Here is a 26,013-nt window from a genome sequence, read left to right on the forward strand (position 1 = left end):
AGGAGATTGTGATCAGATTGAAGCATTTAAGAATTTTAGATCTTTTATTGAAGTTGTGTCAGGGTGATGGCAAGAGGCTGTATATTTGGGTTGCTAGAGTAGAGGTTAAAGGGGATATATTAGCTTTCTATCGCTACCATAGTGAATCACTACAAATTTAGTGGTTTAAACAACAGAAATGTATTATCTTACAGTTCTGTAGGTCGGTAGGACAACACCGGGATCCCACTGGGCTAAAATCAAGATTTCAGCAGGGCGGTGCTCCTTTCTGGAGGCTGTAGGGCAGGTTTCTTTTCCTTGCAGTGGGGGTTTACATGCTAGTTGCCTTGCTGGCTGTTAGATGAGCGCCCTTCCCAGCTCCTAGAGACCACCCTCATTCCTCAGCTTGTGGCCTTCCTTCCTCCACTTTCAAAGCCAGCAACAGCAGGTCAGGTCTCTTTCACACTTCCACTATCTCCTCCTCTTTCTTCAGTCTCATCTCTCTGACCCACCTTCTGTCTTTCTCTTCGACTTCAAAGGACTCATGTGATTAGATTAGACCCACTTGGATAATTCAGGATAATCTCCCCATCTCAATGTCCTTAACCTTAATTATAACTGGAAGTCCTTTTTGCCAAGTAAGGAAAGCTTGGCTGAGGGTGGGAGAGGAAAGGGCAAAGACATCTTTGGAGGACCACTATTTGCCTGTCAGAAGGGACTAGGTCACTGAAATCAAGGAAGCTAAGTAACAGTATTGACATAGCTGTTGAAAGTCTTCATTTATCCAAAAAATAATTTTTGAATTATTTGTGCTAGGCATCGCAATAGGCACTGGGCTTATTGTGGTGAATGGACAAGACATGACACAGTCCCTGCCCTTATGTATATAGCAGTATACTTACAAAAACAAGCAAAACAGATATAGCAGTGTTTTATAAAGGATTCTTCACATATTTCATAGTTACATGAAGTCTTTGAAAGCAGGTATTAGTGTTCTTTGTTTTGGCCCTTTCCTCACCCTACCACTACAATAGTGTTTTACATGCTCAACAGGTGTTTTTCACAGAGGCTTTCTTTGTTTTTCCTTTGCATTGTTAGGAACTTGACTTGTCTCTCTTTTCTACTATTTTCTACTCCAAAAGAAGAGAGGAGTTTTGAGTTCAGCAATCCAGACTCAGATGATAATGTAAGATTTAATCAGATACCTACTGAAGAATTTTTAAAAAGGCATTAAGTATTATCTTGTACTCCATTTTCCTTTTCTTAGTAAAAACACTAAAGTGCTAAAGGCAGCTTTACAAATGTTATCATTGTATTAAGTGGCAAACTTTTGCCTCCCGCCCCCACCCTCCGATTCAACAGCCAGAAAGTAGTTATCTACCTAATTTTTTAAAAAATCAGCAGTTGCTCTAAACCAGTATTCATCAATAAATAGTGAAGAATTGACAACCCAGAAGCACATTAAAGTAAACTTTTCAATATGGCTTTTTTGTGGATGGATAGACTTTTAAAATAACAAAAAAGATGTACTGTCTGTTATTTACTACTCTTAGAGCTCTCTTCCTCATATACAGTTCCCTGTTATGCTCCCACTATGTGCTGGGTGTCAGTTTACTCTTTATGGAAAACCACAGGATTCTTATCAGTTGTTCAGAGACTTCTGAGGACAGTTATTTTTAATTTTTTCAGTGATGGTCAAGGTTACAATTCTGTGTAATGTAGTTTCCGGAAGCAGCAGTGGGGAGCTTTAGTAATAGTGACGGGTTGGAGTAAGTGTATGTGAGATTTATGGATAATATACCCAGGCAGTAATTTCAAAGGAGACCATCACAGAACTTTTTTATCAGAACTATTGGTAAGTGGCTAAATATATTTGTTACCCAAGTCTGAGCTACAGAGTGTAAATATCACATGGGGTCTTAGGATACTTTCTAAATTGCAATACATACCAAGCTCTCTATCCAAAATTCCTTCATGATTCTTTGGCAGATTAACATTATTTATGGATAATTTCTTATCAATATGACTATCCAAACAAATAGCCTAAATATATTTATATAAGATTTCATTCCTGGTCAAAGAAATTTTGGAGTGGTAGATGGAAAATTCATTTGACTTGCCTATATAAAGATGGCTATTATATTACATTTGGGTGATATTAACTTGAGTAAAGGAAGGTGATAGCTAGTTTTATTTTATTGAGGTGGTTTAATGTACTGTAATCTTTAAAAGTTTAATGTACTAGATAATGTTGATTTCTGTGGACTTTTTTTTTTTTGATGCCTCAGTGTCTAGGAATGTGTATCCTGTTGGATTTAGTTCATATGTAAAACTTTTTATTAAATAGAAACTTTTGAAGAAAGCTGGAAGTATAACAGTGAATCGTGCAATAATAAAAATGACTGGCGTTCTCTTGATTATTTTACAAAGAGAGGGAAAAAATCCTCCATGGTTTTCAACATTTAAGTATAAGAGTGACTTAAATGTATGCAATGCCATGATAGACAGATGAAATTTACTGGCTTTCTGAAAGCTTTTGACAGGTCCATTGCATCTTTAGAAGTCAGGTTTGAATGATTAAAGTAGCCTTTGTTTAGTACATTGAACAGCTACTGAGAAGATTACATGGAGGAATAAGCATACAGATTTACAGTAGGCATTGTTTTAATGGATGTCAAAACTTAAATGGCCTCACTGAACCATTATAGTGACTGCACACAAATGGCTTCAGTTAGAAAGGGTATGATTCTAGGTGTAAATCATATATTTTTCCAAATGTGTTTCCGGGGAAAATAAAGCTAAATTCTTAAAGCAGGTCATTTCACTTCTAGTTAAATGTAATACTAGAAAAACAAAGGCCTTAAGGCAGAAACTGTTCCTCATAGAGGGTTTTTGTTTTCAATTTGAAATTAGCGTGATTGCAGATTGACTTTTTTAAAAAATCCCTGTTTCTTTTCAATAAAGTATAACAATGTGAAATTGTTGCTAAATTTACTAGCATAACTGAGAACAATTATATCCCTAAAAACAAGTAATCATTGTTTCATTTAAATACAAGTAGTTGGCTAAATATGATTTTTTAAAATAACACCTAAGATAAACTTAGGAATCAAATAGATAATATGATAAAGATGTTCAAGAGAGGCAGTACCTTTGTACTCAGATTTTTAAAATTCCTGTATTATGTAGGTTTGAATGCTTTGTGCCATCTGTATGTATAATATAATGGAAGCTTATAGTACTACTATATTAGTTGATGTCAGACAAACTCTTGCAGATGAGTAGAATTAATTCTGAAATATTATGTTATCTGATTTATATCATTGCTTCGCTTTATCCTACTTATTCAAATAAAACAATTTTTTCCCTGATAATAAAGGTGGGAACAAATGATTGACCTTTTCATTTTTAAGAATGCTGTCTTTGCAATTGAAGTGGAACTAATCACATTTTTTCTCTCCCTGGAATTCTCTGACTATAAATCTTAAAAAAAAAAAACTTTAATGAAAGTTTTTTATGATGCCATTAAGTAGATGTTAGGATTTACTCTTCAATTAGGTGGGATTATGATTGTTAGCTGATTAGACTCCTTTGCAGGTGATGCACTGCCTAGAGTAACTGACGTTTAGGCTATTGCTTCCCCAGTGATTCTACATGTCAGGACTGAGCCGAGAAATTTGTCACTTGCTATCTTAAAAGTAGCCAAAATAAACAAGAGGATTTTTACAGACTATAAAAAGCCAAACTAAATATCCTGGAAAAACTTTGATGACTTGAAGTTTATTTGTTTAAGTATCAGAAATTTATGTTTTTAAATAAACATGCAGTAAAATTGACTTTTTTCTGTGTACAGTTGATGAATTTTAACATGTGTGTGGATTCATGTAACCATCATCACAGTCAGTATCCAGACACTTCCATTAGTTCATAAAACTCCCTTGTGCTATCCCTTTGTAGTTGTACCATCCCACACACATTACCCGTGGCAACCACCCTGTCATTTTAGTTTTGTCTTCTGAAAAATAGCTATTAAATGGGATCATACAGAATGTAGCCATTTGAGACTATCACACATGCATATACTCAGCATAATGCCTTAAGATTTATCTAAGTTATTTTGTGTAACAGTATTTCCTTCTTTTTCGTTGCTGAGTGGTATTCAGTTGTGTGGTTGTAACACAGTTTGTTTATCCATTCATTTATTGAGGACTTTGAGTTGTTTCGAGTTTTTAGCTATTTTGCATAGAGATGTTATAAACATTGGTGTACAGGCTTTTGTGTGAATGTGAGTTTTCATTTCTCTTGGGTAAATATATAGTGGTGGGACTGTTGGATCATATGGTAAATATATAATTTAACTTTGTAAGAAATTGCCAAACTTTTCTAAGGTGGCTGTACCATTTTGTATTTTCATCAGCAATGTATGTTAGTTCTAGTTGTTCTGTCTACTTGTCGGCACTTGGTATGGTCAGTCTTTTTAATTTTAGCCATTCTAATACGTTTAGAATGATATCTGATAATAGTTTTAATTTATATTTTCCTAATAGCTAATGATTTTGAATATCTTGCCATGTGCTTTTTTGCTATACACATATTCTCTTTGGTTCAAGTCTTTTGTCCATTTTTTAAAATAATAGAAACTTTATTTGGAATAACTAGATTTACAGAAAAGTTGCAAAGATAATACAGATAGTTCCTGTATATCTCTCATCCAGCTTCCCATGATAACATTTTACAAAACTAAAACCAAGTGCATTTATCAAAACCAAGAAACCAGCATTGGTACATTAGTCAAATTCTAAATTCTAAACTCATATTTGGCAGATTTTCCACTAGTCTCCTTTTTCTGTTCAGGATCCAGTCCAGGATTCCACATTGCAACTTCCATGTCTGTTTAGTCTCCTATGGGCTGTGGCAGTTTCTCAGTCTTTCCTTGTTTTTCATGACCTTGATAGTTTTGAGTACTAGTACTAGGCAGGTAGGATGTCCCTCAATTTGTGTTTGTCTGATTTTTTTCTTATGATTAGACTGAAGTTAAGGGTTTTAAGGAAGAATATCAGAGGTGACAGTGACGTGAAATGCCCTTCCCATCACATTATATCAGGGAGTACATGATTACATAGTGTTTGCTAAGTTTCTCCACTGTAAAGTTATTTTTTTTGCCGTTCCATCTTCTGTTCTTTGGAAGTGAGTCACTAATTCCAAACTGCATTCAAGGGGTTGGGGTGATTAAGCTTCATTTTATGGATGGGAGCGTATTTACATGTATTATTAGGAATTCTTCTGTAAGGAAGTTTGTCCTTTCTCTTCCATTCATTCAGTCATTCATTGAATCATTTATTTCAATATGTGTACTTATTTTATACATTGACTTATAATCCAATACCATGTTATTTATTTTGTTGCTAAAATTTTTCCAGAGTTAACCCTCATGTCTCTTAAACTGTCCCCATCCTTTTTCTTTTTTGAGTACTTTCTTGATTTCTGGTACTGCAGGATGTTCCAGGCTCATCCTGTATTTTCTGTGCCCTGCTCCTAGAGTCAGTCATTTCTCTGAGCTCTGGTTTCTTCTACTAGAGAACTCCATTTAGAGACTGATGTTTGGGTTATGAGTTTACTCCTTGCTATTGGGTCATCACTGTTTCTAGGGCTTCTCAGAGGACAGAGCTAGGAATTATTCATCTGTATACTAATCCATGTATCTGTACATATCTGTAGTTGTTTCTGTGTTTATCCATCTGTATTACGTAATAAGCAGTATATATGTTTAAGTTCATAACAATGTCTGTGACTAATCCACTACCACAGGGTTTACTCTAGCCTTCTCCCCTTTGTTTATCTGTAACTTCTCTGACAGTGAGAAACCTGGCTCCAGTCATCCATTTACTTATTTGTTTGACCCCAATATACATGTAGTGCAAGTTCAGAATTGTTGACCAGTACCCCCATGAGAAATAAATTTACCAACTAGAGTACGGTGTTAATATACAGGTTCTTTTGTAGTTAGCCTTAAAGTTTCCATTCAAAACACTGTTTCCCAAGGTTACTTAACGTCAGCTCATTTTTCCCCTACCTTGGAAGCATTTATGGGAACCAAGGACAAGAGCCCAAATATTATAACAAAGGATGCTCCCATTGCTCTTATTGCTCAGGAAATTCCAAGAGTTTTACCACAGATGAAGACCGAATATATATGAGAAATATATTTTAGTCATCTGAATAACCAAATGTGTATATTTCTTATCAATCACAATATTGCACATGTGCCTCCACTTTGTAGTCAGCCATTCCCGAATTCCCCAATCCCTGACAATCCCTAATCTCTTTTCATATAGTTCTGCCTTTTCCAGTGTGTCATATGAATGCAGGCATATAATATGTAGCATTTGGATCTGACTTCTTTCAGTTAGCAAAATGCATTAAGATTTATCCATGTCACTGCATGAATCAAATAGTTAATTTATGCAGAGTATTCCATTGTATGGGTGTACCCAGTTGGTTTATCCATTCACCTTGTTGAAATAACTTTCTAGGCCCAAGATGGAGCTGCTCCTGCCCCGGGTGCCACATCAGCAAACTGAAACTTCTCAAGTCCCCTATAAATGCTCCACTTGACCAGAAGGGGTATATCCAGTCAGCCAATCCCCAAACACCAAGCCAACTCTGGGCCTTCTCACCCCAAACAAACTTGACTTTGTGGCCCAAGCCAATCAGGTATTTTCTACTTTTCTCTTCCTTGTTCTTTATTCTTTTTTTTTTTTTTTTTTTGAAATTTCATGTAATGTCTGAAACATTTATATTAACATATTTCCATACATATTTCCATACAAATACAAATATAAGATTTTTAGAAATTTCATGTAATGTCTGAAACAATTATATTAACATATTTCCATACAAATAACCCAATGAAAGTTTAGTATTAGTTGTTTTGTTTGTTTTTTTATACTGCAGGTTCTTATTAGGCATCAATTTTATACACATCAGTGTATACATGTCAATCCCAATTGCCCAATTCAGCACACCACCATCCCCACCTCACCGCAGTTTTCCCCCCTTGGTGTCCATATGTCCATTCTCTACATCTGTGTCTCAACTTCTGCCCTGCACACTGGCCCATATGTACCATTTTTCTAGGTTCCACATACATGCATTAATATACGATATTTGTTTTTCTCTTTCTGACTTACTTCACTCTGTATGACAGTCTCTAGATCCATCCACGTCTCAACAAATGACTCAATTTCGTTCCTTTTTATGGCTGAGTAATATTCCATTGTATATATGTACCACAACTTCTTTATCCATTCGTCTGTTGATGGGCATTTAGGTTGCTTCCATGACCTGGCTATTGTAAATAGTGCTGCAATGAACATTCGGGTGCATGTGTCTTTTTGAATTACGGTTTTCTCTGGGTATATGCCCAGTAGTGGGATTGCTGGGTCATATGGTAATTCTATTTTTAGTTTTTTAAGGAACCTCCGTATTGTTCTCCATAGTGGCTGTATCAATTTACATTCCCACCAACAGTGCAAGAGGTTTCCCTTTTCTCCACATCCTCTCCAGCATTTGTTGTTTGTAGATTTTCTGATGATGCCCATTCTAACAGGAGTGAGGTGATAACCTCATTGTACTTTTGATTTGCATTTCTCTAATAATTAGTGATGTTCAGCATCTTTTCATGTGCTTCGTGGCCGTCTGTATGTCTTCTTTGGAGAAATGTCTATTTAGGTCTTCTGCCCATTTTTGGATTGGGGTGTTTGTTTCTTTGATATTGAGCTGAATGAGCTGTTTATATATTTTGGAAATTAATCCTTTGTCCGTGGATTCGTTTGCAAATATTTTCTCCCATTCTGAGGGTTGTCTTTTCGTCTTGTTTATGGTTTCCTTTGCTGTGCAAAAGCTTTGAAGTTTCATTAGGTCCCACTTGTTTATTTTTGTTTTTATTTCCATTACTCTAGGAGGTGGATCAAAAAATATCTTGCTGTGGTTTATGTCAAAGAGTGTTCTTCCTATGTTTTCCTCTAAGAGTTTTATAGTGTCCAGTCTTATATTTAGGTCTCTAATCCATTTTGAGTTTATTTTTGTGTATGGTGTTAGGGAGTATTCTAATTTCATTCTTTTACATGTAGCTGTCCAGTTTTCCCAGCACCATTTATTGAAGAGACTGTCTTTTCTCCATTGTATATCTTTGCCTCCTTTGTCATAGATTAGTTGACCATAGGTGCGTGGGTTAATCTCTGGGCTTTCTATCTTGTTCCATTGATCTATGTTTCTGTTTTTGTGCCAGTACCATATTGTCTTGATGACTGTAGCTTTGTAGTAGAGTCTGAAGTCAGGGAGTCTGATTCCTCCAGCTCCATTTTTTTGCCTCAAGACTGCTTTGGCTATTCGGGGTCTTTTGTGTCTCCATACAAATTTTAAGATGATTTGTTCTAGCTCCGTAAAAAATGCCATTGGTAATTTGATAGGGATTGCATTGAATCTGTAGATTGCTTTGGGTAGTATACTCATTTTCACAATGTTGATTCTTCCAATCCAAGAACATGGTATATCTCTCCATCTGTTGGTATCATCTTTAATTTCTTTCATCAGTGTCTTATAGTTTTCTGCATACAGGTCTTTTGTCTCCCTAGGTAGGTTTATTCCTAGGTATTTTATCTTTTTGTTGCAATGGTAAATGGGAGTGTTTCCATAATTTCTCTTTCAGATTTTTCATCATTAGTGTATAGGAATGCAAGAGATTTCTGTGCATTAATTTTGTATCCTGCAACTTTACCATATTCATTAATTAGCTCTAGCAGTTTTCTGGTGGCAGTTTTAGGATTCTCTATGTATAGTATCATGTCATCTGCAAACAGTGACAGTTTTACTTCTTCTTTTCCAATATTCCTTTTATTTCTTTTTCTTCTCTGATTGCCGTGGCTAGGACTTCCAGAACTATGTTGAATAATAGTGGTGAGAGTGGACATCCTTGTCTCGTTCCTGATCTTAGAGGAAATGCTTTCAGTTTTTCACCATTGAGAATGATGTTTGCTGTGGGTTTGACATATATGGCCTTTATTATGTTGAGGTAGGTTCCCTCTATGCCCACTTTCTGGAGAGTTTTTATCAGAAATGGGTGTTGAATTTTGTCAAAAGCTTTTTCTGCATCTATTGAGATGATCATATGGTTTTTATTCTTCAATTTGTTAATATGGTGTATCACATTGATTGATTTGCGTATATTGAAGAATCCTTGCATCCCTGGGATAAATCCCACTTGATCGTGGTGTATGATCCTTTTAATGTGTTGTTGGATTCTGTTTGCTAGTATTTTGTTGAGGATTTTTGCATCTATATTCATCAGTGATATTGGTCTGTAATTTTCTTTTTTTGTAGTGTCTTTTTCTGGTTTTGGTATCAGGGTGATGGTGGCCTCATAGAATGAGTTTGGGAGTGTTCCTTCCTCTGCAATTTTTTGGAAGAGTTTGAGAAGGATAGGTGTTAGCTCTTCTCTAAATGTTTGATAGAATTCACCTGTGAAGCCATCTGGTCCTGGACTTTTGTTTGTTGGAAGATTTTTAATCACAGTTTCAATTTCATTACTTGTGATTGGTCTGTTCATATTTTCTGTTTCTTCCTGGTTCAGTCTTGGAAGGTTATACCTTTCTAAAAATTTGTCCATTTCTTCCAGGTTGTCCATTTTATTGGCATAAAGTTGCTTGTAGTAGTCTCTTAGGATGCTTTGTATTTCTGTGGTGTCTGTTGTAACTTCTCCTTTTTCATTTCTGATTTTATTGATTTGAGTCCTCTCCCTCTTTTTCTTGATGAGTCTGGCTAATGGCTTATCAATTTTGTTTATCTTCTCAAAGAACCAACTTTTAGTTTTATTGATCTTTGCTATTGTTTTCTTTGTTTGTATTTCATTTATTTCTGCTCTGATCTTTATGATTTCTTTCCTTCTGCTAACTTTGGGTTTTGTTTGTTCTTCTTTCTCTAGTTTCTTTAGGTGTAAGGTTAGATTGTTTACTTGAGATTTTTCTTGTTTCTTTAGGTAGGCTTGTATAGCTATAAACTTCCCTCTTAGAACCACTTTTGCTGCATCCCATAGGTTTTGGGTCGTCCTGTTTTCATTGTCATTTGTCTCTAGGTATTTTTTGATTTCCTCTTTGATTTCTTCAGTGATCTCTTGGTTATTTAGTAACGTATTGTTTAGCCTCCATGAGTTTGTCTTTTTTACGTTTTTTTCCCTGTAATTCATTTCTAATCTCATAGCGTTGTGGTCAGAAAAGATGCTTGATATGATTTCGATTTTCTTAAATTTACTGAGGCTTGATTTGTGACCCAAGATGTGATCTATCCTGGAGAATGTTCCGTGCGCACTTGAGAAGAACGTGTAATCTGCTGTTTTTGGATGGAATGTCCTATATATATCAATTAAATCTATCTGGTCTATTGTGTCATTTAAAGCTTCTGTTTCCTTATTTATTTTCATTTTGGATGATCTGTCCATTGGTGTAAGTGAGGTGTTAAAGTCCCCCACTATTATTGTGTTACTGTCGATTTCCTCTTTCATAGCTGTTAGCAGTTGCCTTATGTATTGAGGTGCTCCTATGTTGGGTGCATATATATTTATAATTGTTATATCTTCTTCTTGGATTGATCCCTGGATCATTATGTAGTGTCCTTCCTTGTCTCTTGTAACATTCTTTATTTTAAAGTCTATTTTATCTGATATGAGTATAGCTACTCCAGCTTTCTTTTGATTTCCACGTGCATGGAATATCTTTTTCCATCCCCTCACTTTCAGTCTGTATGTGTCCCTAGGTCTAAAGTGGGTCTCTTGTAGACGGCATATATATGGGTCTTGTTTTTGTATCCATTCAGCCAGTCTATGTCTTTTGGTTGGGGCATTTAATCCATTCACGTTTAAGGTAATTATCGATATGTATGTTCCTATGACCATTTTCTTAATTGTTTTGGGTTTGTTTTTGTAGGTCCTTTTCTTCTCTTGTGTTTCCCACTTAGAGAAGTTCCTTTAGCATTTGTTGTAGAGCTGGTTTGGTGGTGCTGAATTCTCTTAGCTTTTGCTTGTCTGTAAAGCTTTTGATTTCTCCATCAAATCTAAATGAGATCCTTGCCGGGTAGAGTAATCTTGGTTGTAGGTTCTTCCCTTTCATCACTTTAAGTATATCATGCCACTCCCTTCTGGCTTGCAGAGTTTCTGCTGAGAAATCAGCTGTTAACCTTATGGGAGGTCCCTTGTATGTTATTTGTCGTTTTTCCCTTGCTGCTTTCAATAATTTTTCTTTGTCTTTAATTTTTGCCACTTTGATTACTATGTGTCTCGGCGTGTTTCTCCTTGGGTTTATTCTGTATGGGACTCTCTGTGCTTCCTGGACTTGGGTGGCTATTTCCTTTCCCATGTTAGGGAAGTTTTCGACTATAATCTCTTCAAATATTTTCTCTGGTCCTTTCTCTCTCTCTTCTCCTTCTGGGACCCCTATAATGCGAATGTTGTTGTGTTTAATGTTGTCCCAGAGGTTTCTTAGGCTGTCTTCATTTCTTTTCATTCTTTTTTCTTTAGTCTGTTCCGCAGCAGTGAATTCCACCATTCTGTCTTCCAGGTCACTTATCTGTTCTTCTGCCTCAGTTATTCTGCTATTGATTCCTTCTAGTGTAGTTTTCATTTCAGTTATTGTATTGGTCATCTCTGTTTGTTTGTTCTTTAATTCTTCTAGGTCTTTGTTAATCATTTCTTGCATCTTCTCAATCTTTGCCTCCATTCTTATTCCGAGGCCCTGGATCATCTTCACTATCATTATTCTGAGTTCTTTTTCTGGAAGGTTGCCTATCTCCACTTCATTTAGTTGTTTTTCTGGGGTTTTTTCTTGTTCCTTCATCTGGTACATAGCCCTCTGCCTTTTCATCTTCTCTATCTTTCTGTAATTTGAGATCACTTCAGGTCTCTTGTTTCTACACAGAAGAATCTTCAGGTATTGCTAGGGAAACATCCTGGTATAGCCTTTTCCATGGGGCTCTGAGACAGTCTCCTTTGTGCACTACTCCTTTGGCAGGTGGCTAATGAAAGAGCCTTCAGGCAGAAATCAGAATAAACTACCTTAAGGTTCAAGACATCGCACCCCTGCACAGCCTTTGGGCCAGAGCTCCATTCCCCGACCAGGCCAGGCCTCTGGAGCCAGGTGCCGCTTCACTGTGACTCTGAGCAAGGAAGGTGGAGGGAACGGTGTTGCACTGAGGAGGTTTGAGGTTTGCTTGATAGGTGACGTGAGCCACACTCTTCACGGAGAACTCTGAGACACCACGAGGCGGGAAGCCACGGCAGCCGTGACTTCCTGTTTCCAGGATTCCCTTGCCAGTTCTTGTTCTTTATTCTTTATCCTATAAAAGCTTTCTGCCTTCCACCCCATTTTGCAGTTCTAGGAGTAGAGACTGTCTACCTCATGAAGTGTTAAATGTTTGTTTGTATCACCTAAATTGTTTTCTTTAATCATTTTTTCTAACAACCTTTGGATTTCATTAGTGAAACCATCTGGGCCTGGAGAATTCCTTTTTTTTGAAAGTCTTTCACTACAGATTCAATTTATTTGATAGTTATGGGACTATGCGGCTTATCCATATCGTTGTAGGTAAGTGTTGGCAGTTTGTGGTTTCAAGGAATTCGTCCATTTAATCTAAGTTGTTGAATTTATGTGCATAGAGTTGTTCACAGTGTTTCCTTATTATTCTTTAAATGCATGTAGGGTCTATTTTGAAATCTCGTTTATACTGATATTGAGAATTTGTGTCTTGTCCCTTTTTGTCCTTGTCAGTTGCTTGTATTGCTTTTTTCAAAGAACCAGTTTTGGGTTTATTGCTTTTCTATATTACTTTGTTCTTATCAATTTCATTGATTTTCTGCTCTTTATTATTTCCTTTCTCCTACTTGCTTTTTAATTTGCTTTTCTTTTTCTAGTCTTTTAAAATGAAAGTTTAGATTATTAATTTTAGACTTTTTTCTAATATAAGCATTTTAGTGCTATAACTTATCCTCTAAGTACTGCTTTAGATGCATCCCACAAATTTTGCTAAGTTGTCTTACTTTTTTTGTTCAGTTCAAAATATTTTCTGTTTCCCCCTGAGACTTCCTCTTTGACCCATGGATTACTTATAAGTGTGTTTTAAAATTTCACGCTGCTTAGAGATTATCCTATTATCTTTCTGTTATTAATATCTAGTTTAATTTTATTATGGTCCAATAACATCCTTTGTATGATTTAAGTTTGTGAAGGTTTGTTTTATGATCCAGTGTATTTGTTTTCTATCAGTGCTGTAACAAATTACCATGAACAGTGGCTTAAACAAATGTATTTTCTTACTGTTTGGAGGTCAGAAGTTTGAGTCCAGTTTCACTGAGCTAGATTGCAGGTGTCAGCAAGACCACATTCCTTTCTGGATGCTCTATGGGAGAATTTGTTTCCTTGTTCTTCCCACTTTTTAGAGGTACTCATTTTCCTTGGTTCATGGTTCCTTTCAGCAATGGCCTCACTACCTATGGTATTATATTTAAAGAATGTTTCTTTCTACTATTCTTTTTTGACTTTTAATTGGTGTGTTTAGATCTTTTACATTGAATGTAATTATTGATATATTTGGATGTATGTCATCATTTTCTTTTTTTCTTTTTTTCCATTTGTTGCCTGTTTTTTTGTTTCTGTTTTCCCTTTCCTGCCTTCTTTTGGATTATTTGAATTTGTTTGTTTTTTGGTTCAGTATTTCATTATAATTTATTGATTGTGTTTTTTACTGTATCTTTGTATAGTTTTGTGTGTGTGTGTGTATGTGTGGGTTTGTTTTTTTGTTTTTTTGTTTTTTAGTGGTTGCTCTAGGGATTACAGTGTACTTAACTTTTCACAGTCTACTTCTAATCACTATTTTACTGCTTCCTTTGGCACATAGAAACTGTGCCACCATACAAGTCCTTTTACTCCTCCTTTATGTAGTAGTTGTTTTATATATATTGTATATAAATTACATATATGTTACAGTATACATATTGTATATGTATAAAGCTCCATCAGATAGTGGTTATACATTTTGCTTTCAATTATCAAAAATTTTCAAAGAACTCAAGAGGATAAGAATAGTCTATTATATTTTCTCAGATGTTTAACAGTTGTGTTGCTCTCTCTTCATTTCTGATGTTTCAGAGTTTCCTTATGGTGTCTTTACCATCTTTTGGAAGAACTTCCTTTAGCAATGCTTTCAAAGCACTTATACTGTCAACACAGTTCTCTTAGTTTTCCTTTATGTCTTTATTTCATCTTCATCTCTGAAGAATATTTTTGCTGGATATAGAATTCTGGGTTGACGGTTTTTTTTCTTTCAGAACTTTAAAAATGTTTCACTTAAGAGAAATCCATAGTCATTTGAGCAATTTTATAGGGGTATAGGTCATGTTAAATTTTTCTGGTTGCTTTCAGAATTTTATCTTCAGTTTTCTAAAGTTTTATTAGTGTGTATCTGGTCATGGATTTCTTTGTGTTTATTCTGTTTGGGGGTTTGCTTCTAGAATCTGTAAGTTTATGTCTAAAATTCGGAAACTATTTTCTTAAAATGTTTTATTACACCAAACTCTTCTCTCTTGTTGGGATTCTAGTGTCACAAATGCTGGACCTGAGGTACTCTTCATTTTTTGTTTTCAATCTTTTTCTCTCTGCTGTTCACATTGGATAATTTCTATTCATGTATATTAAGTTCACTTTTTCTTTTGTCATCTCCAATCTACTATTGAGCTCATCTAGTGAGCTTTTAATTTTGGTTGTTATTTTTTTCACTTCTGAGATTTACATTTGGTTCTTTTTTTATATCTTCTATTTCTTTTGCAAGCCTTTCTATTTTTCCATTTGCTTCAAGAATGTTTGCTCTTACTTGGTGAAGCATTCTATAATAGTTGCTTTAATATTTTCCTCAGATAATTCCAGCATCTGTGTTTTCTTGGTGTAGGCATCTTTTCCAATGCAAGTTGAGATTTTCCTGGGTCTTTAAATGCCAAGTAGTTTTCAATTATACCCTGAACATTTTGACTATTATGTTATGAGACTTTAGGTCTTGTTTAAATCCTATGCAGAATGTTGATATATTTGTTTTAGTGAGCAATCAACCCAGTTAGGTTCAGATTGCAAGTTCCTGTGGGTCGTGATTACAACACTGGTTCAATTTTCAAAGCCTTTGCTGTGCTATTTGGATATGTCCCAAATGTGCACCATTGGCCAGTCGGAACTTGGGTAGTGGTCTATCCCATAGTTCAAGTCTCAAAGTCTGTGTATGCTTTTTTGGGTCAAATCTACACATGTGCTGCTGAAGGGTGAGCCCAGGAGTTCATAAACAACTTTGAAACATTGTTTTCGGATTTCCTGGGGCTCCCCTTTACATTCTCTGACCAGAAAGGTAGGGCTTTATTTATCCCTTTCTAATGTGCATTCACTACAACTGTGCCCATAGCCAGGGCCAAGTAGCAGGAGGAAAGATAAAAGAAAAAAAAAAGCATCAGGGATTCACCACATCCTCTTGGGAACACAGCTCCTCTTATCAAAGAGGAAGGTGTTCCCCTGCCTCAGACATTTAGGTTCATGATGGCCTCCATTGCCACAGGAGGGTAAGCTTGAGAGAATCGAGAAAAAAGGGGGAGAGGGATTTCCATACTTTCTTATAAGTGTTGGAAGATCCCTTTCCTTCTGCTAGTACCAGAACTAGAGAGCTTCTCCTGAATAAGAATTCTTTTTTAAATAATGGATGATATAAGTGGGTATTGCTAAAGCTTTTTACCTCTAGCAAGATCATATCTTAAGACATTTTTTTTTTTAAGCTTCCCTAATTTATGTTTCAGTGTGGTACTTAAAAGTAGAAGAAGGAGAAATAAGCTTATAGAAAAGTTCACATTTTGATATTTTTCTTCCATATAATTTTCTATACAAATTTAGATTATTTAGATTTTTCTAGGTCAACATAAAACATTTCATTTTAAAAATCAAATACTGAGTCATTGCTAGTTTGACAGTATCATTGAAATTAGATATGTGTGTGTTGAAGACAGGGGCAGAATTTCTTCAAGTTGACTATGCATGTCTTTTAGAGTATATATGGCTGGATAAGAAAGGGCTTAGATGGTTTTGTTTTGGAATTTTTTCTGTTCATATCTTCGAAGGTATTCAGACTAAAAAAGAATGTTAATGTCTTATTCCATTTGGGCTGCTATAACAACATAAACTGGGTAGCTTATAAACAATAGAAATTTAGTTCTCACAGTTCTGGAGGCTGGGAAGTTTAAGATGAAGGTGCTGGCAGATTTAGGGTCTAGTGAGGACTTGCTTTCTGGTTCATAGATGACTGTCTTTTTGCTGTGTTCTTACATGAAGGGGTAGGGGAGCTCTCTGGGGCCTCTTTTATAAGGGCACTAATCCCATTCATGAGGGCTCTGCAGTGATGACCTAATCACCTCCCAAAGGCCCTACCTTCAAATACCATCACATTGGCGGTTAGGATTTCAACATGAATTTTGAGGTGACACAAACATTCAGTCTATAGCAATCAACTTTTTAATTTTGTAGACCCTGATCAAAGTTATTATATAGCCTTTAGGGCAATAAAGAAACTAGTTTGGAAATGAACCTCCAAAGTTTATACTCACAAGAGATAATGTAAAAATATCTTATTTTAGTTGACCATTATGGGATTTTTCTTAAAGAAACTTTAAGTAATGTATTTTATAAGGCTTTTTTTCAACACAGTCATTTTATTTTCTATCAAATATGTTTTAGAGGGAAAAAACAATTTTATTCATAGAATTTGCTGTCAAGAAAGGTATATACACATTTGAAAGAGAGGAATCAAGGCTATTTTTCTTTTAAAGCTTCCTTTTTTTTTATAATTAATAGAAGTTGTATTTTATTTTATTTATTTTATTTATTTATTTTTAACCCCACGTTTGTTTATTTTCATTTACTTATTTTTTTGGCTGTGTTGGGTCTTCATTTCTGTGCGAGGGCTTTCTCTAGTTGTGGCAAGTGGGGGCCACTCTTCATCGCAGTGCGCGGGACTCTCACTATCGCGGCCTCTCTTGTTGCGGAGCACAGGCTCCAGACACGCAGGCTCAGCAGTTGCGGCTCACGGGCCTAGTTGCTCCGCGGCATGTGGGATCCTCCCAGACCAGGGCTCGAACCCGTGTCCCTTGCATTAGCAGGCAGATTCTCAACCACTGCGCCACCAGGGAAGCCCTAAAGCTTCCTTTTTTTAACAACTTGTTATTTTGGAATAATTTTAATAATACAGGTAAGTTCTAAAGATAACACAGAGTTTTTGTATATTCTTCACTCAGCTTTCCCTAGTATTAACATCTTATATAACCTTGGTACAATGATCAAAACGAAAGAATCAGCATTGACTACTAAATTATAGACTATTAGAATTTCACTGATTTTTTCTACTAATGTCCTTTTCTAGGATCCCACATTACATTTCTATCCTTCGTCTCCTCTAATTTCTGACAGTTCCCCAGTCTTTCCTTGTCTTTCATCACCTTCACACTTTGGAAAGACAGTTGGTCAGGTATTTTGTAGAATATCATTCAGTTTGGTCTTCTCATAGTTAGACTGAACTTACAGCTTTTGGGAAAGAATACCAGAGAGGTAATATGTCCTTCTCAGTGCATCGTATCAGGGGTTATATGATGTCAATATGTCTCATTACTGGTGATGTTATTAACCATGATCACTTGATTATGGTGGTGTCTGCCAGATTTCTCCACTGTAAAGTTACTATTTTTCCCTTAATTATTTTTCCCTTAATTTGAGGGAAAATACTTTGAGGTTACACGAATATTCTATTTCTCCTTAAATTTTTGGCCACTAATTTTAGCATTAATTGGTGGATCTTGCCTGCAGCAATTAATACTCTGATGTTCTGATGGTGATTTTCTATTCCAGTCCTTCCTTCTACATTTATTAATTATAATTCTTCTGTAAGAAAGAGTTTTCCCCCTTCATATTTATTTATTTAATCATTTATATCAGTGTACACTCTTGGATTTTTATTTCATTCTCTGGATTGGAATCAGTACTGTTGTTATTTATTTTGTTGCTCAAATTGTTCCCCTGGGAGCCTTTGAAGTTTGCTTCTGTGTCCTTTCAACATGTCTTCTCTCTTTTTTTTAAAGCAATTTCTTACTTTCTGGCTCCACAAGATACTCCAGGCTCATCTTGTTTTCCCTGACCCAGGCCTGGAATCACCCACTTCTCCAAGGAGCCCAGGTCCATCTTATTGGAGAAAAGTATTTAGAGACCAACATCTGGGCGCTAGATTGCTACTGAAGGGTCACTACTTCTACGCCTTTCAGAGGTCAGAGCTAGGAAGTGTATGCATGTATACACACATCTATGTTTTTTTCTGTATATACTATCTATCTGTATATACATGAAACAAATTAGTTCATATTGATACCTCCAATTCCAGTCTAACATTGTAGGGACTATTCTAGCATTCTGCTTTTGCTTATTTGTAATTTCTTTCCCTCACAGCGAGAAACCTGACTCTTATTATCTACAACATATTTATGTATTTGCTATACAAGTATAATAGTTTCAGAATTGCTAACCCATACTCCTGTGAGAAACAAATTTATCAAATAGAATACAGTATTTGTATACATATCTTTTAATCTTTATTCTCACACTACCTAGCTCTTTTCCAAAGTTAGTTAAGTCAGGTCTTTTCTTCCATATCTCCTTCAGTCTGCTATGTCATTCATTTGTAATGCAGTTAGATTCATTTGTCACAGTTTGTATTCCATTTTTGGTTCCCTGACACCCTTGTTTTGTTTGTTTTTTTTTTAATGTATATCCAGTAAAATTCACTCTTTGTGTTATACAGTTCTCTGGGTTTTGAGAAATGCATAGAGTCATGTATCTACCAACAACAGTTCATCACTTCACAGATTCCCTTGTGTTGTGAGTCCCTTTGTAGTCAACTCCTCTTACTACCCCAAACCCTGGCAACCACTGATGTGTTTCCTGTGCCTTCAGTTAGCCTTAATATGTAGCTTCTTAGGACTGGCTTTTTTCACTTAAAAATGCATTTAATATTCATCCATCTGTTGCATAAATCATTGGTTTGTTCTCTGTTTATTGCCAAGTAGCATTCTTTTATATTACCACAATTTGTTTATCCATTTACCTATTGAGGGACATCTGGTTGTTTTCAGCTTTGGGCAGTTGTGAGTAAAGGTACTACAGACATTTACATAAAGGTTTTTTTGTGTTTGATTTTTTTTTGTCATTGTTGTTTTTTCACTTGGGTAAATATCTAGGAGTGGGCTTATGGACCTTATTTTAAATATGTACTTAACTTTATAAGCCACTTGCCAACCTTTTTTCCAAGTGGCTGTACAGTTTTGCATTCTACCACCAGTGTATGAAAGTTTCTACTCTGCATCTTTGTCATCACTTTGGTATTGTCAGTTTGTTTTTGTCTGTTCTAATATTGTGTTGTGGTATCTCGTGGTTTTAATTTTCATTTCCCCAGTGACTAATGATGTTGATATGCCATCCATATGTTTGTGGATGGGCAGCTGGTCTCTCTTATTTCTCTTGATTTTCTCCTTTTATGATCAACTGGGTGGATAGTATCTTTTCCAATATATTTATTTTAAATTAATTTATTTATTTTTGGTCCAATATATTTTTTATTGTACTGGTTGCCATCATCTCTGAATATTTGGCTATATTTTATAATATGCACATTTCCATATACGAGTTTTGGTTTTCTGTACTTATTACAATGGAATGAATGTATAGTTTTTGTATAGCTGAATACTTGAATGATAATTTCATTGTTGTCCAAAGCTAGATTACTTTATAAGAATGCATTCATAGATTACATCTGTGGCTAAAAAGACTTGTAGGGCGAGGTAAAGTGCAATAAACTCTGCTAGTGCTAATGATTGGCTTTGGATTGACAAATGTCACTTTAGAAAAAGAAATATTAGAGTATTAGGTGAGATCTTTTTCCCCTTTGACTATCAAATAAACAAACAAACCTGATATTTTCTTGGACTGTCTGTCAATATGTGAAACTTTTGGTATATTCTCAAAACTAATCAGTTAGTGTTAGGTGAAAGAGATTAGAAATGCAGGTTTTACAGAAATATAGATCAGTGGAACAGGATAGAAAGCCCAGAGATGAACCCACGCACCTATGGTCAACTAATCTATGACAAAGGAGGCAAAAATATACAATGGAGAAAAGACAATCTCTTCAGTAAGTGGTGCTGGGAAAACTGGACAGCTACATGTAAAAGAATGAAGTTGGAACACTCCCTAACACCATACACAAAAATAAACTCAAAATGTATTAAAGACCTAAATGTAAGGCCAGACACTATAAAACTCTTAGAGGAAAACATAGACAGAACACTCTTTGACATAAATCATAGCAACATCTTTTTTGACCCACCTCCTAGGGTAATGAAAATAAAAACAAAAATAAACAAATGGGACCTAATTAAACTTAAAAGCTTTTGCACAGCAAGGGAAACCATAAATAAGACCCCTCAGAATGAGAGAAGATATTTACAAACGAAGCAACTGACAAAGGATTAATTTCCAAAATATACAAGCAGCTGGTATAGCTTAATATCAGAAAAACAAACAACCCAGTCAAAAAATGGGCAGAAGATCTAAGTAGACATTTCTCCAAAGAAGACATACAGATGGCCAGCAAACACATGAAAATATGCTCAACATCACTAATTATTAGAGAATTGCAAATCAAAACTACAATGAGGTATCACCTCACACCAGTTAGAATGGGCATCATCAGAAAATCTACAAACGACAAATGCTGGAGAGGGTGTGGAGAAAAGGGAACCCTATACTGTTGATGGGAATGTAATTTGATTCAGCCACTATGGAAAACAGTATGGAGGTTCTTCAAAAAACTAAAAATAGAACTACCATATGACCCAACAATCCCACTACTGGGCATATACCCAGAGAAAACCATAATTCAAAAAAACCATGGACCCCCAATGTTCATAGCAGCACTATTTACAATAGCCAGGACATGGAAGCAACCTAAATGTCCATCAACAGAGGAATGGATAAAGAAGATGTGGTACATGTATACAGTGGAATATTACTCAGCCATAAAAATGAATGAAATTGGGTCATTTGTAGAGATGTGGATGGACCTAGAGAGTGTCATACAGAGTGAAATAAGTCAGAAAGAGAAAAGCAAATATCGTATAATAACGCATTTATGTGGAATCTAGAAAAATGGTACAGATGATCTTATTTGCAAAGCAGAAATAGAGACACAGACATAGAGAACAAATGTTTGGATACCAAGGGGGAATGAGGTGGGGTGGGAGGAATTGGGAGACTGGGATTGACACATATACATTATTGATACTATTTATAAAGTAGACAACTGATGGAAACATACTGTATAGCACAGGGACCTCTACCTAATGCACTGTGGTAACCTAAATGGGAGGGAAGTCCAAAAGGGAGGGGATATCTGTATGTGTATGGCTGATTCATTTTGTTGAGCAGTGGAGGCTAACACAACATTGTAAGGCAACCATACTCCAATAAAAATTAATTTTAAAAAAATGCATGTTTTAAACTTGGGCCACTTTACATAAACATTTATATTGACTGACAGCTTAAAAATATATTAATATATTGCTTCATTGATCTGAATTAATAAAAATATGTGGAATACTCATAACCTACTTCCTGTCATTTCAAAGACTACTGCTGAAAAACCTGAAATTCAGTAACTGAGTTCTTGGCTTACATTTAGCTTTTATCAGAATGGAATAAAGTCACATCAAGTTTTAATTTTTAAACTTGAGTGAGTGATTTTTTAGCTTTAGTGAGTGATTTTTACCCTATTTGAATTTTATATTTACTCTTTCTGTTTTGTAAAGACCTATACTTGATCTTTTAGAATATGTGCAGGGACACCATATTGTTTAAATAGATTTTTCTGTTTGCTGTTTAAACTCCTCTTAAGAACTTAATATATTGCATAAAATATATGCTTAAATTTGGAAAATGCTATATGCCTTAAAGGATAGCATTTCTGTCACATTGTTTGGGTAATTATGATTGATTCTCTTGATACAGATTCTAGTTAACTGAGTAAGTTATCCCATATTCCAGGAGGAGAAAGCCAGCCAAGTAGTATTTTATTTACATAGATTCTGAAAATGATGTTAGGATTAGAAGTTATTACAAATGAGAGGATGACTTCCTTGTATGCTTTAGAATGAGCACATCTCTTTAAATATGGTATTTGACAGTATGATTACATCACTGATATTTCTAGTGGCTAAACCAGGGTGGTTGTTGTTCTTATGATGATGACAGTCTTTGAATTTAAACCTGCAAGTTTTAAATTGGAAAGTGCAGATCTTTCTATGGTGGCTGCTCTGATCACTGTACATAACCTATATTCTTGTATCTTCAAGGCTCTCTTTGTAAATAAGATACAAATAAGACAAACAGTGTTTTCCTAGCCCTGTGAAAGGGGAAAAAAGTACTATTGTGATTTGTAGGAAAAATTCTCACCACAATTCCTGGCTCACAGCTCCCAAAACCCTTGGAATTTCCTGAGCAATAAGAGCGGGATAATATTTGGTCTCCTGTCCTCAGTTCCTGAAAACACTTCAGGGAAGGTGACTTTTGGTTCTCACCCAAGGATGAAGACTGGTTGCCAGTAGAACCAACCATGTGATTAGAGGGTTGGAACTTTCAGTCTCACCCCTGACCTCCAGGGAGAGGGGCTGGAGGTTGAATCAGTCACCAATGGCCAATGATTTAATCAAGCATGCCTATGTAATGAAGCCTCCATAAAAACCCAAAAGGAGAGAGTTCAGAGAGCTTCCAAGTTGGTGAACATGTGGAGATTTAGAGGGAGTGGTGAGCTCAGAGAGAGCATGGAAGCTCTACTCCCTTTCCCCATACCTTGCGCTACTCATCCTTTCCATCTGAATGTTTATCTGTATCCTTCATCATATCCTTTTGTAATAAACTGGCAATCCAGGAAGTAAAGTGTTTCTTTGAGTTCAGTGAGCCATCTTAGCAAATTAATCAAACCTGAGGAAGGGGTTGTGTGAACCTCTGATTTATAGCCAGTCAGTCAGAAGTACAGGTAACAACCTGGACTTGATTGGCCTCTGAAGTAGAGGGCCATCTTGTGGGACTGAGCCCATCTGTGGAATTTTATTCTGTCTCCAGGTAGATAGTCGGAATTGAGTTGAATTCTTGGATGCCCTGCTGGTCCTGAGAATTGCCTGGTTGTATGTGGGGGAACCCCCCTCCTCTCTCTCTCTCTCTCTCTCTCTCTCTCTCTCTCTCTCTCTCTCTCTCTGTGTCTCTCTGTCTCTCTCTCTCTCTCTCTCACACACACACACACACACACACACACACACTGGAATTGGTCTCAGAACACCAGAAGAGTTTATATATATATATATATATATATATATATATATATACATATTTTTTTTTTTTTAGGGGTTTGATGGCAGCCTACTTCCTTATTATATTTAGAAGGCTAGGAAGGTGAACTTTGTGACTTCAGTTGAGTATACTTTAGAGTCTGAGACTATTAAGTAGCAACTACAAGTAGTTGTGCTTGTGTGTCAGTTGACAATATCAGTTTTACCTTCCAGTGTTGAAATCAGCATTCCAAAATTGCAAAATTGAGGAAGGATGGAGTTTAGCTTCTTCTGAGCAGCTGTTCTTTGGTTGACTCCAAGTCAGGCACTTGTTTTCCATATTATTTAATTTAATCCTCACAGTTAGCCTACATGGTATGTCCACATTTCACAAATAGAGAAAATTTATCCAAGGTAACACAGCTAGTAGTGGCACAGTTAGAATCTGAACTTTTGTTTTCTGGCCTAAAAATCTACACGCTTGTCCACTACACTATACTGCTTCTTCTAAGATTAGAAAAGTAATGCAAATTATTAGAAAATCTTTCTAAACTTTTAAGCCTCTGGGAGGGAAACTAATAATTAGATAAGACTGAGATTATTTCAACCTTATATAGTGTTTTCTTCAACCTCAAGGGGCTTCACTTTTGGAAAGCCTATTTTACACATGTTATATGAAAGAACCGCCAGCATAATACTCATTAATGCTAATCATATGACTGCGTCGCCAATTGATGTCTCAGGAAGGATTCTCTAATGATATTAATGATAATAGCTTTCTTGAAAATAAAAATCATCTATAAATCAAACAACACATGCCTGCAGTGGTGTTAGCAGTAAAAATATTCATCTCAAAAATTCAACACTGGGCTTCCCTGGTGGCGCAGTGGTTAAGAATCCTCCTTCCAATGCAGGGGACACGGGTTCGAGCCCTGGTCTGGGAAGATCCCACGTGCCGCAGAGCAACTAAGCCCGTGAGGCACAACTACTGAGCCTGCGCGTCTAGAGCCCGTGATCCGCAACAAGAGAGGCCGCAATAGTGAGAGGCCCATGCACCGCGATGAAGAGTAGCCCCCGCTCACCGCAACTAGAGAAAGCCCATGCACAGAAACGAAAACCCAACACAACCAAAAATAAATACATAAATAAATTAATTTATTTTAAAAAAAAATTCAAGACATTTGCAGGAACTTTTTCTTTTTTTAATTAATTAATTTATTTATGTATTTATTTTTGGCTCTGTTGGGTCTTTGCTGCTGCGCACGGGCTTTCTCTAGCTGCGGTGAGTGGGGGCTACTCTTCGTTGTGGTGTGCGGGCTTCTCATTGCAGTGGCCTCTCTTGTTGCAGAGCACGGGCTCTAGGCGTGCAGGCTTCAGTAGTTGTGGCACATGGACTTAAGTAGTTGTGGCTCGCAGGCTCTAAAGCACAGGCTCAGTAGTTGCGGCGTGCAGGCTTAGTTGCTCCACGGCATGTGGGATCTTCCTGGACCAGGGCGCGAACCCGTGTCCCCTGCATTGGCAGGCGGATTCTTAACCACCGCGCCACCAGGGAAGTCCCTGCAGTAACTTTTTAATAGTCTAATTAAACTCTTAGAAAAATGATTCGTAGTATAACATTTGCAATCAAAGTGTTGTATAGCTGCAAATAATGCTTTAAACTATTTTGTCAATAAGCTCATTTTATGGTAGATCAATAAATTCCATTTGCACATTGATTAAACTGTCTTTATCTTAATGGTATTTTACCCTTGTAGTAATGTCATGCTGTCAGAATTAACAACTATATGTAGAATTGCTGTAAGAGTTTTCCTTAACATTTTTGTTACGTTAGTGGTCTTATTGTACACTTAATGTAAATTTATATATAGGCAAGTCACTAGTTATTTAGTATTTATTTCTAGCATATTAAAATTCTCAATAAATATAGAAAACATTTCAAGTATGATAAAACTGCATGGAAAATTGTTTCAATATATATATTCTCAGCTCTAGGATTTTTACATCAGAAATTATGTCAGTACTAAACCTAACTTAAAAGGTATAGTTGGTCTACTTTTCTTTTCTGGCTCTTAACTGATAAATATTGATTTTCATTTCGTATTTTGTTTTTAGAATGGGCAGCCCAACACAACTATGCTGATGAAGTTAGGTGCTTAAAGTACTATATATACCTATAGTAGTACACCATATGTAAAAAGTATGATTCTTACCACTAGAAGTAAAAGACTACATTAGTCAAATATATTTTAAGCTTTTTTTTTTGCAGGATGGTAGGGAAGGGTTAGACTATTTAGTTCTCTCTAGGACTTGGCATAATGCAGAGTAAACCCTGAGTTATGGGAATGCCTGCAGTACACTAGGCATCCCTACATCAGCTCTCATGGAATTCCCTGTCTTCTTAGCCAGGATTTATGTTCTTTACCACAGAGTTTAGCACTTAATTATATATGGTCTTATATTCTAAATAATTTGTTTGTTAATGCTGATTATAAGGTTTTAAGGGGCAGTTGTTATGCCTCTTGTTTTTACATCCCAGTGCCTAATAAATG

At 36.0% G+C, this 26,013-nt stretch overlaps 1 protein-coding gene and 1 long non-coding RNA gene across 3 annotated transcripts in view; one reads left to right on the top strand and one right to left on the bottom strand.

Annotated features, from left to right (window-relative positions):
• Positions 1-26,013, top strand: part of GLCE (glucuronic acid epimerase) — a 129,157-nt gene that overhangs the window by 54,869 nt on the left and 48,275 nt on the right. The window lies entirely within an intron of this gene.
• LOC309624873 overlaps positions 6,716-26,013 on the bottom strand; it is a 45,730-nt gene continuing 26,432 nt past the window's right edge. Inside the window, exon 2 of the long non-coding RNA XR_014242187.1 lies at positions 6,716-8,746. This is a non-coding gene — a long non-coding RNA (uncharacterized lncRNA). The remainder of the gene's footprint in view (positions 8,747-26,013) is intronic.

Source organism: Balaenoptera borealis (genome assembly GCF_965194805.1).
Source record: "Balaenoptera borealis genome assembly, chromosome: 3".
NCBI lineage: Eukaryota > Metazoa > Chordata > Mammalia > Artiodactyla > Balaenopteridae > Balaenoptera > Balaenoptera borealis.